The following is an 8,132-nucleotide window of genomic DNA, read 5'->3' as shown; positions in this document are numbered from 1 at the left end:
GAGAGGTACAGACTGTAAATTGAGAGTTATTAAAGTAACTGTGGGTCTATGAAAAGCACCCTTCTTCTGAGCCAGTTTTAAGTCTAAAATGAGCTGAGTTGTTCTAATGTTATTTTTTTCTTATTTAATTTAACACAGTGGGTTTATGAGAATGTTTTGAATCACATTTTGACATTCACAAACTGAAGTTAAATCTGAATTTCTAAAATTCTGTCAAAGAAATTCCACCTTCCCTCGTTGTTCACACTCGCTCCTCACACCAGCAAAATGTCAGCGCCAAAAAACAGGTGTAAAAACAGGACAATACTGAGACATCATAATATCCTTGTGTGTCAGATGCCTTCCCATTCTCCTCCTGTAACCTTGTGTGTCAGATGCCCTCCCCCACCCCCTTCCTGTATCCCTGTGTGTCAGATGCCCTCCCATCCCTTTGTATCCCTGGATGACACATGCCCTCTCATCCTCTTGTGTCCCTGTGTATCAGATGCCCTCCCATCCTTCCATGCGTCAGATGCCCTCCCATCCTCCTATATCCCTGTGTGTCAGATGCCCTCCCATCAACCTGTATCCGTGTAGTTTTAGACTGAGATGGAGCAGGTCAAATGTCTCTAGTGAACCTACAGATGCCCTCCCAGATGTTGTGGTGTGGCTGGAGAGATACAGCTGGAGAATAGACCTCGTCACTGATTTAAATTATGTGCACATGAAATAAAATCTTACATCCTCAGATTTAAACTACCCCGAATGAAACATGTACTGTAATGTCTGCAGGTGAACACAAGAGGGGGCCACACCTTCAGTAAACAGCATTAGTCCATATTCTGGATCATGTATAGATGAATATATGTCATGTAATCTCTTGTTTTTAAGTGTCATTGTTGCTTTTGGAGCACCACTATTTCAAACTCCTCCCTGGAATGGATTTATCTAGTCTGCATGTTCAACACAACAGCTTTTGTTTTTAGTCTCATTAGATCTGCGTGCACTCAGACCACCAGCAGAGGGAGCTATGGGTTTGTAAAGTCAAAAGTGAGAGCTGGATTACATTTACTGTAAATACTTTTATCAAGTATCAGAAATGAAAGAAAATCACATAGAACAATTTGGACCTTTTCTGAACAGTTTTTTTTATGGGAAAAAAGTCCTCAAAAAGTTGCCTATGACAGGAGGCTCAAACACATTTTAAAGGAACTAAAGAGCTCTGGGTCAAAGGTCTCAAAACAGCTCAAACCTCCAGAGCTCTGCCTCGCTCCATTCATAAAACTGCATGCCCCCCTCCTCCCCTCTACAAACACTACTCTCTCTAGCCACGTTTTTATCCCTCTGTCCCTCTCCCTCTATATCTCCCTCTTCCCTTTATCTCCCCTTCTCGCCCCTCTCTCACTCCTCTATCTTACAATCCTTTTTCTCCACTCCTTTCATCTCCTCTCCCTTTCTTTCTTCATCCCCACCCTCTTGCTCTTCAACCCACCCTTCTTCTCTGCCTCCTCCCTCCCATCTTTCTCCCTTCGGCTCTCTCCCCCTCTCTCTTTCCCTTTCTTTCTCTCTCTCTCTCTCTCCTCTCATTTCCTCCCTCTCTCTTTCACTTTCTTTCTCTCCTCCCTCTCTCTACCTATCTTTCTCCCCATCTCTCTCTCCTCCCTCTCCCCCTCCCTCCCTCTCTCTCTCACTCTCCTCAACTCTCTCCCTCCCTCTCTCTCTCACTCTCCTCCGCCCTCCCCTCCCTCTCTCTCTCACTCTCCTCCGCCCTCCCCTCCCTCTCTCTTTCCCTTCTCTCTCCCTCCCTCTCTCTCTGACTCTCCTCCCCTCTCCCCCTCCCTCTCTCTTTCCCTTCACTCTCTCATTCCTCTCTCCCTGCCTCTCTTTCTCCCCCTTTCTCTCTCCTCCCCTCTCTCTATCCCTCTCTCTTTCTTTCTCTCTCCCCTTTCCTCTCTCCCTACCACTCTCTCTCCTCCCCTTCCCTCCCTCTCTCTCTTTCCCTTCTTTCTCTCTCTCTCCTCCCCTCTCCCCCTCCCTCTCTTCCCTTCTTTCTCTGTCTCTCCTCCCCTCTCCCTTCTTTCTTTGTCTCTCCTCCCCTCTCCCTCTCTCCCTTTTTCTCTCTCTCTCCTCCCCTCTCCCCCCTCGCTCTCTTTCCCTTCTTTCTCTCTCTCTCCTCCCCTCTCCCTCTCTTCCTCCTTCTCTCTCTCTCCTCCCCTCTCCCCCTCCCTCTCTCCCTCCCTCTCTCTCTCCCTCCCTCTCTCTCTCTCCTCCCCTCTCCCCCTCCCTCTCTCCCTCCCTCTCTCTCACACAGAGGCGTTTTCTCTGTGGTCAGCTGTACTCAGGAAACTCTCTAAGCTCTGACTCAAACTCAAACCAAAAACAGTCCACCACTCGGCTCCTGATCTCACCATCTGAGAGAGAAGAGGAGTGAGAGAAGAGAGGAAGAGAGAAAGGGAGAGGAGAGAGATCAAACAAACAAGGAGAGAAACCGAGAGAGAAGAAACGGGGTTTGCAGCTCCATACCTCTGCTCCTGATCTGACCATCTGAAAGAGAGAGAGAGAGAGACAGAGAGGAGTAGGGGAAGAGTGAAGGAGAGGAGTGAAGGAGGAGAGGAGGAGAGAAGAGTGATAGAGGGGAGAGAGACAACACGAGGGGGAGGAGTCTGAGGAGGATCACTGCAAGTAAGTAGAGTTCTTCCTATGTTTCGGTTCACGTCACACCTCATTTATGCTTATGAATGATTTTGTGTGTGTGTGTAGGGGTGTGTGTGTGTGTGTGTGTGTATAGGGGTGTGTGTGCGTGTGTACGTACTGGTGCATCTGTGTGTGAGTGTACTTGGGTAACATGGGAGTGAATGGGGGAGTATAAGAGGAACATGGGAGTGAACGAGTGAATGGGGACAGTGTACTGCAACATGAGTGAGTATAACATATGGATTACACATGAACAGTGAAAGTGCTGATGGGTGCGTCTGTGTTCACTCTGGGCAGTCAACTGTGGGACAGGAGCAGACAGGGGCAGACAGGAGCAGACAGGAGCAGACAGGGGCAGACAGGAGTAAACAGGAGCAGACAGGGGCAGACAGGAGTAAATAGGAGCAGACAGGAGCAGACAGGGGCAGACAAGAGTAAACAGGAGCAGACAGGGGCAGACAGGAGTAAACAGGAGCAGACAGGAGCAGACAAGAGTAAACAGGAGCAGACAGGGGCAGACAGGAGTAAACAGGAGCAGAGAGGGGCAGACAAGAGTAAACAGGAGCAGACAGGGGCAGACAGGAGTAAACAGGAGCAGAGAGGGGCAGACAGGAGCAGACAGGGGCAGACGGGGGCAGACAGGAACAGACAGGAGCAGACAGGGGCAGACAGGAGTAAACAGGAGCAGACAGGGGCAGACAGGAGTAAACAGGAGCAGAGAGGGGCAGACAGGAGCAGACAGGGGCAGACAGGGGCAGACAGGAGTAAACAGGAGCAGACAGGGGCAAACAGGAGTAAACAGGAGCAGACAGGGGCAGACAGGAGTAAACAGGAGCAGAGAGGGGCAGACAGGAGCAGACAGGGGCAGACAGGTGCAGACAGGGGCAGACAGGGGTAAACAGGAGCAGACAGGGGAAGTAGGTTAATAGGGGGGCAGGGGAAGTTGGACAGACAGTCAACAGGGGCAATGCAGAGAACGTCAGTACTGGTTCAGTCCTGGTTTAGTCCTGGTTTAGACTAAGTTCAGTTCTGGTTTAGTCCTGATTTAGTGCTGGATCAGTCTTGGTTTAGTCCTGATTCATTCCTGGTTTAGTCCTTATTTAGTCCTGGTCTGGTCCTGGTTTAGTCCTTGTTTAGTTCTTGTTTAGTCCTGGTTCAGTTCTTATTTAGTCCTTGTTTAGTCCTGGTTTAGTCCTGATTTAGATCTGGTTCAGTCCTGGTTTAGTCCTGGTTCCTGGTCTTAGAGGAAGTTAAGAGGATTACATAACAAAGCTCATTCTTTTCCCACGTTTGGATTGTTTTGTGGTACAGGGGAATGTTTTTAGGAAGTACTGCAGTGCATCTCATCAAATACTATTAAATAATGTGAATTTTTACATTCTGTAGCTGTAGCAGTAGTAGTACAGTAGTAGTAGTAGTAGTAGTAGTAGTAGTAGTAGTAGTAGTAGTAGTAGTAGTAGTAATAGTAGTAGTAGTAGTAGTAGTAGTAGTAGTAGTAGTAGTAGTAGTAGTAATAGTAGTAGTAGTAGTAGTAGTAGTAGTAGTAGTAGTAGTAAAAGTAGCAGTAGCAGTGTGGAAAAAACTGTCATTGTGTAAGACACTTCTCCCACATGGCCTGGTATGAATGTATTTTGTGTGTGAGTGTTGGTGTGAGGGGCTGATGGCGCAGATTGGTTGCCTTGCTTCAGTCTGTCCCAGGACAACTGTGGTTACAACAGTAGCTTTTACCACCACCAAGTGTGGATGCTCTTTAAAGCATCTTTGAGAGTCTAACAAAGTGCCATATAAATCCTATGCATTATTATTGTTTCTAAACTACTGACTAAGTAGTGCAGTTATGAGTACTTCCTCTTTTGGAGTGTTTGGAATGAGAAGTATTTCCTGTCAACTGTTTCCTCCACATCCTGCAACACAACAGGAATTCCATCCATCCATCAATCCATTTTCTTCCACTTATCTGGGGCTGGGTCACAGGGGCAACAGTCTAAGTAGGTACTCCCAGACACATCCTCCAGCTCCTCCAGTGGGACCCCAAGAAGTTCCCAGGCCAGCTGAGAGACATAATCCCTCCAGCGTGTCCTGGATCTTCCCCGCGGCCTCCTCCCGGTGGGACATGCCCGGAACACCTCCCAAGGGAGGCGTCCAGGAGGCATCTGGAACCTGAGCCACATCAGCTGACCCTCTCGACGTGTGGGAGCAGCGGCTCTACTCCGAGCTCCTCCTTTGTGACTGAGCTCCTCACCCTATCTCTAAGGGAGCCATCCAGCCACTTTACGCGGCTTCATATCTAAACTGCTCGAAACAGCGAGCGCCACCTAGTGGCGCCAGTATATTACAGCATTGGTTTTAAACTTTATTAAACGTTTTAAATCAATAAAATACATTGCTTTCCAATTATAATGTAGTAACATTAAATATTGTGGGGCGTGTCCAAATTAAACTTTTCACGCACACACACACACACACACACACGCACGCACGCACGCACGCACATATGTGTAGTCTATGGCCTATCCACAACGAAAACTGGTACAAAGTTGAAAGGTTCAGTAAATGCTGAGACTCTTACCTCAAAACTTCTGAGAGTTTTGGTGATAAAATGTTAGTTTTTTTGTTTGTTTTTTGTTTTAGTCTGCTGCACAGACAGGAAGTGGCAGGAAGTGACACGTGTGTGACTTCCTGTCTAATGGTCACATGATTTTTTCTGTTATGAATCTGTCACATACTTTATAAAGTCCATTTCACTAAAGCAGGTCTAAACCAGGGGACTGAATCAGGGGACTCATGGGAAAAAGCAGGGCTAAACCTGGAATAAACTAGGACTAAACCGGAACTAAACCAGGGCTAAACCAAGACTAAACTAGGACAGATTATTCACACAGTCTGGAATGAATCACAACATGGCCTTGTTTTCATTTTTTCCTTATTTCACAGGTTTATCTCAAGTCTGTGTTTGTGTATTTCAGCGCCGTTAGCCACAGCCTTGACCCCTGACCTTTGACCCTGAGCACAGACGCAGATGCCCTGAGTCCCATCTCTGAGTCAAACATGAGGTACTTCTGTTTACACTGTTTCAGAAATGACTCGCTGTAGTGTCGGGTTCAGACCAGCAGAGGCTGCTGTTCTGTTTGCTTGTGCCCATGATTTTCAAAATGATGACAAATTAGCACTGTTGCCATAACAATCAACAATTTAACAGACAATATTGTATTTTTTTAAATGGAAAAAAGTCCTCAAAATTTCACATATAACAGGGAGCTGGAATCCATGAATATGCTGTATTACAACTCTACTAATACTACTGTAAGAATACAGATGTGTGGTTTGAGCGCGAGGCCTCAGCTGATCTGATGGTTTGAGCTCAGATTCTGTCTCATTGTTCAAAGGAATCCAGTTTTGCAGAAGTACATTCTTCTGCTATCGCAGTACTTCTGTGTCCTGTCTCTGAAATGAATGAAACGAGTGGACCTCTGACCTCTGCGTTCTCTGCTGTCGTCACCCATTTTACATTTAAAATAAAATGTATAAAGTATTTGTTCAAATATGAGACAATGGTACTGCAGTGTGTCTTGGTTAAACCTGCATTTGACCCATTCTTCACTGTCTCTGGGTTAAACCTGTCAGGAGCAGTGAGACCCATCTCCAGATCTTGGGCTGGTCTCGGTTAGGACGACATTAGCTGGAGGAAACAGGGAGAACATGCAAACTCCACACAGACACAGAGAGAAATGATAACCACTCCTCCACCGTGCCACGGGGCTGGATGGTTAAAGACATATCCTCCTGTAAAATTCCTGGTCCTCTCCTTGACCTCAGTTAAAAATGTAAAAGTGATAAAGTTTGAGAGTTTCATCACGAACGAGTCTGAGCCTGTTTAGATTCATTTGAAATGTGATACTGAACATTCACATTGTAACAGCAGTTGTAGTAGTAGTAGTAGCAGTAGTAGTAACAGCAATATTCGTGAAAACTGCAAATGTTGTAGGTGGATAAATACAGGAGAAAAGTCTAGAGCTTTATCAATGGATCATGAGTCGATTGTAAAAAAAATACTTTAAAACAAGGACCAGACTTTTAACAGAAACAGTGGCATTATTCAAGCAAAATGTCCAAAAATTAAAATACTATTAGTTTTAAATTGTAGAATGTGATGATGTCATGGGGTCAGGGTTCAAGGGTCAGACACAGTTTTATAGATTACACTATAGGACTTATAGACTAGAGCAGCCATTCCCAAACAAGATCACACGGGCCTTCTAATAATACTTGACACTACTGTAAAAAACTATGTCATGTTTTAGATAAGATGGGTTTAATACTGATATAAACACATATAAACACTTTTATGTACAGTTCATTTAAAACTCAAGTTTCTATCTCTGTATTAAGCTAAGTCTGCACTACTATCTGCAGTAGTAATTTCAATAGTAGAAGTATTAGTACTTTGAAACGTAGTAGTAGCAGTAGTAGAGCAATGTGTGTATATTTGTTTTCATGGAGGAACGGTTCAGCACAGAGTACACAGGGATAGCAGTATGTGTGGAGGAAGATCTGCATCAGCATCTGCAGCGTGTGGCATCAGCTGCTCCTCTTTATGTTTACTTACAGTTCAGAGTCACATTCACAGTCATTCTACTCAAAACATTTTTACACCAGGACAGACCACACTTGTCCCTCTCAGATTAAACACACTTTATACAGATGCAGTAACAGTAATGATTCCAGGTACAACATGTAGTACCAGCTCTGGCCTTATCCATAGAGTTTCATATGTTTGTTTACAATGTTTTTGAGTTTTGTAAAGTGTGTGTCTCTTATATTCAGCGACTAAACACGACTCATAACATGGCTGTACTTTGACTCTGACAGTTTTATATTTTTCAGAGCGAAACGCTGCTCTTCAGAATGCCTCGTTGAGTAACAAGACTGAGTATTTTTACTGAAAACGTGTCTGAGTTGTATTAATATTTCTTTAAAAGTTTGTGTTTGCATACAACCATGCCTCCTTCACCTAAAGCTGGATGCATTTCAGAATGTTTAAATGTGTGCACTCTATGGGTCCTCTTTATGTGAGGGAGTGACTGTGGCCCTGTACTCCACCCAGAGCCCTGAGGTCAGCTGACCAGCTCCTGCTGCTGAGCCCAAAGCCAGGATCAAGACCAGAAGAGTGTTTTCTGTGGCAGTGCCCTCTGTCTGATCCTCTCAGTCTTTAACAGTTTAAGACTAGACTGAAAACCCACCTCTTCTCTCTGGCATTTAACACTAGACAGGATATACAGGTGTTTTATTGTTCTTTTCTTATGTATTGTGTTATGTGTATGTTGTTTTTTGTTGACTTTTATGTGAAGCACTTTGGGCTGAAGATGTTTTAAATGTGATATAAACTTAAACTGAATTAAAAGCCAAGAAAGCAGCGTCTGTGGTGTCTGTGTTTGAGCAGACCCATGCAGAAGTGGCAG

This window comes from Periophthalmus magnuspinnatus, chromosome 5 (assembly GCF_009829125.3).
Source record: "Periophthalmus magnuspinnatus isolate fPerMag1 chromosome 5, fPerMag1.2.pri, whole genome shotgun sequence".
In the NCBI taxonomy this organism is placed as follows: domain Eukaryota; kingdom Metazoa; phylum Chordata; class Actinopteri; order Gobiiformes; family Gobiidae; genus Periophthalmus; species Periophthalmus magnuspinnatus.
This window is presented reverse-complemented; position numbering follows the sequence as displayed.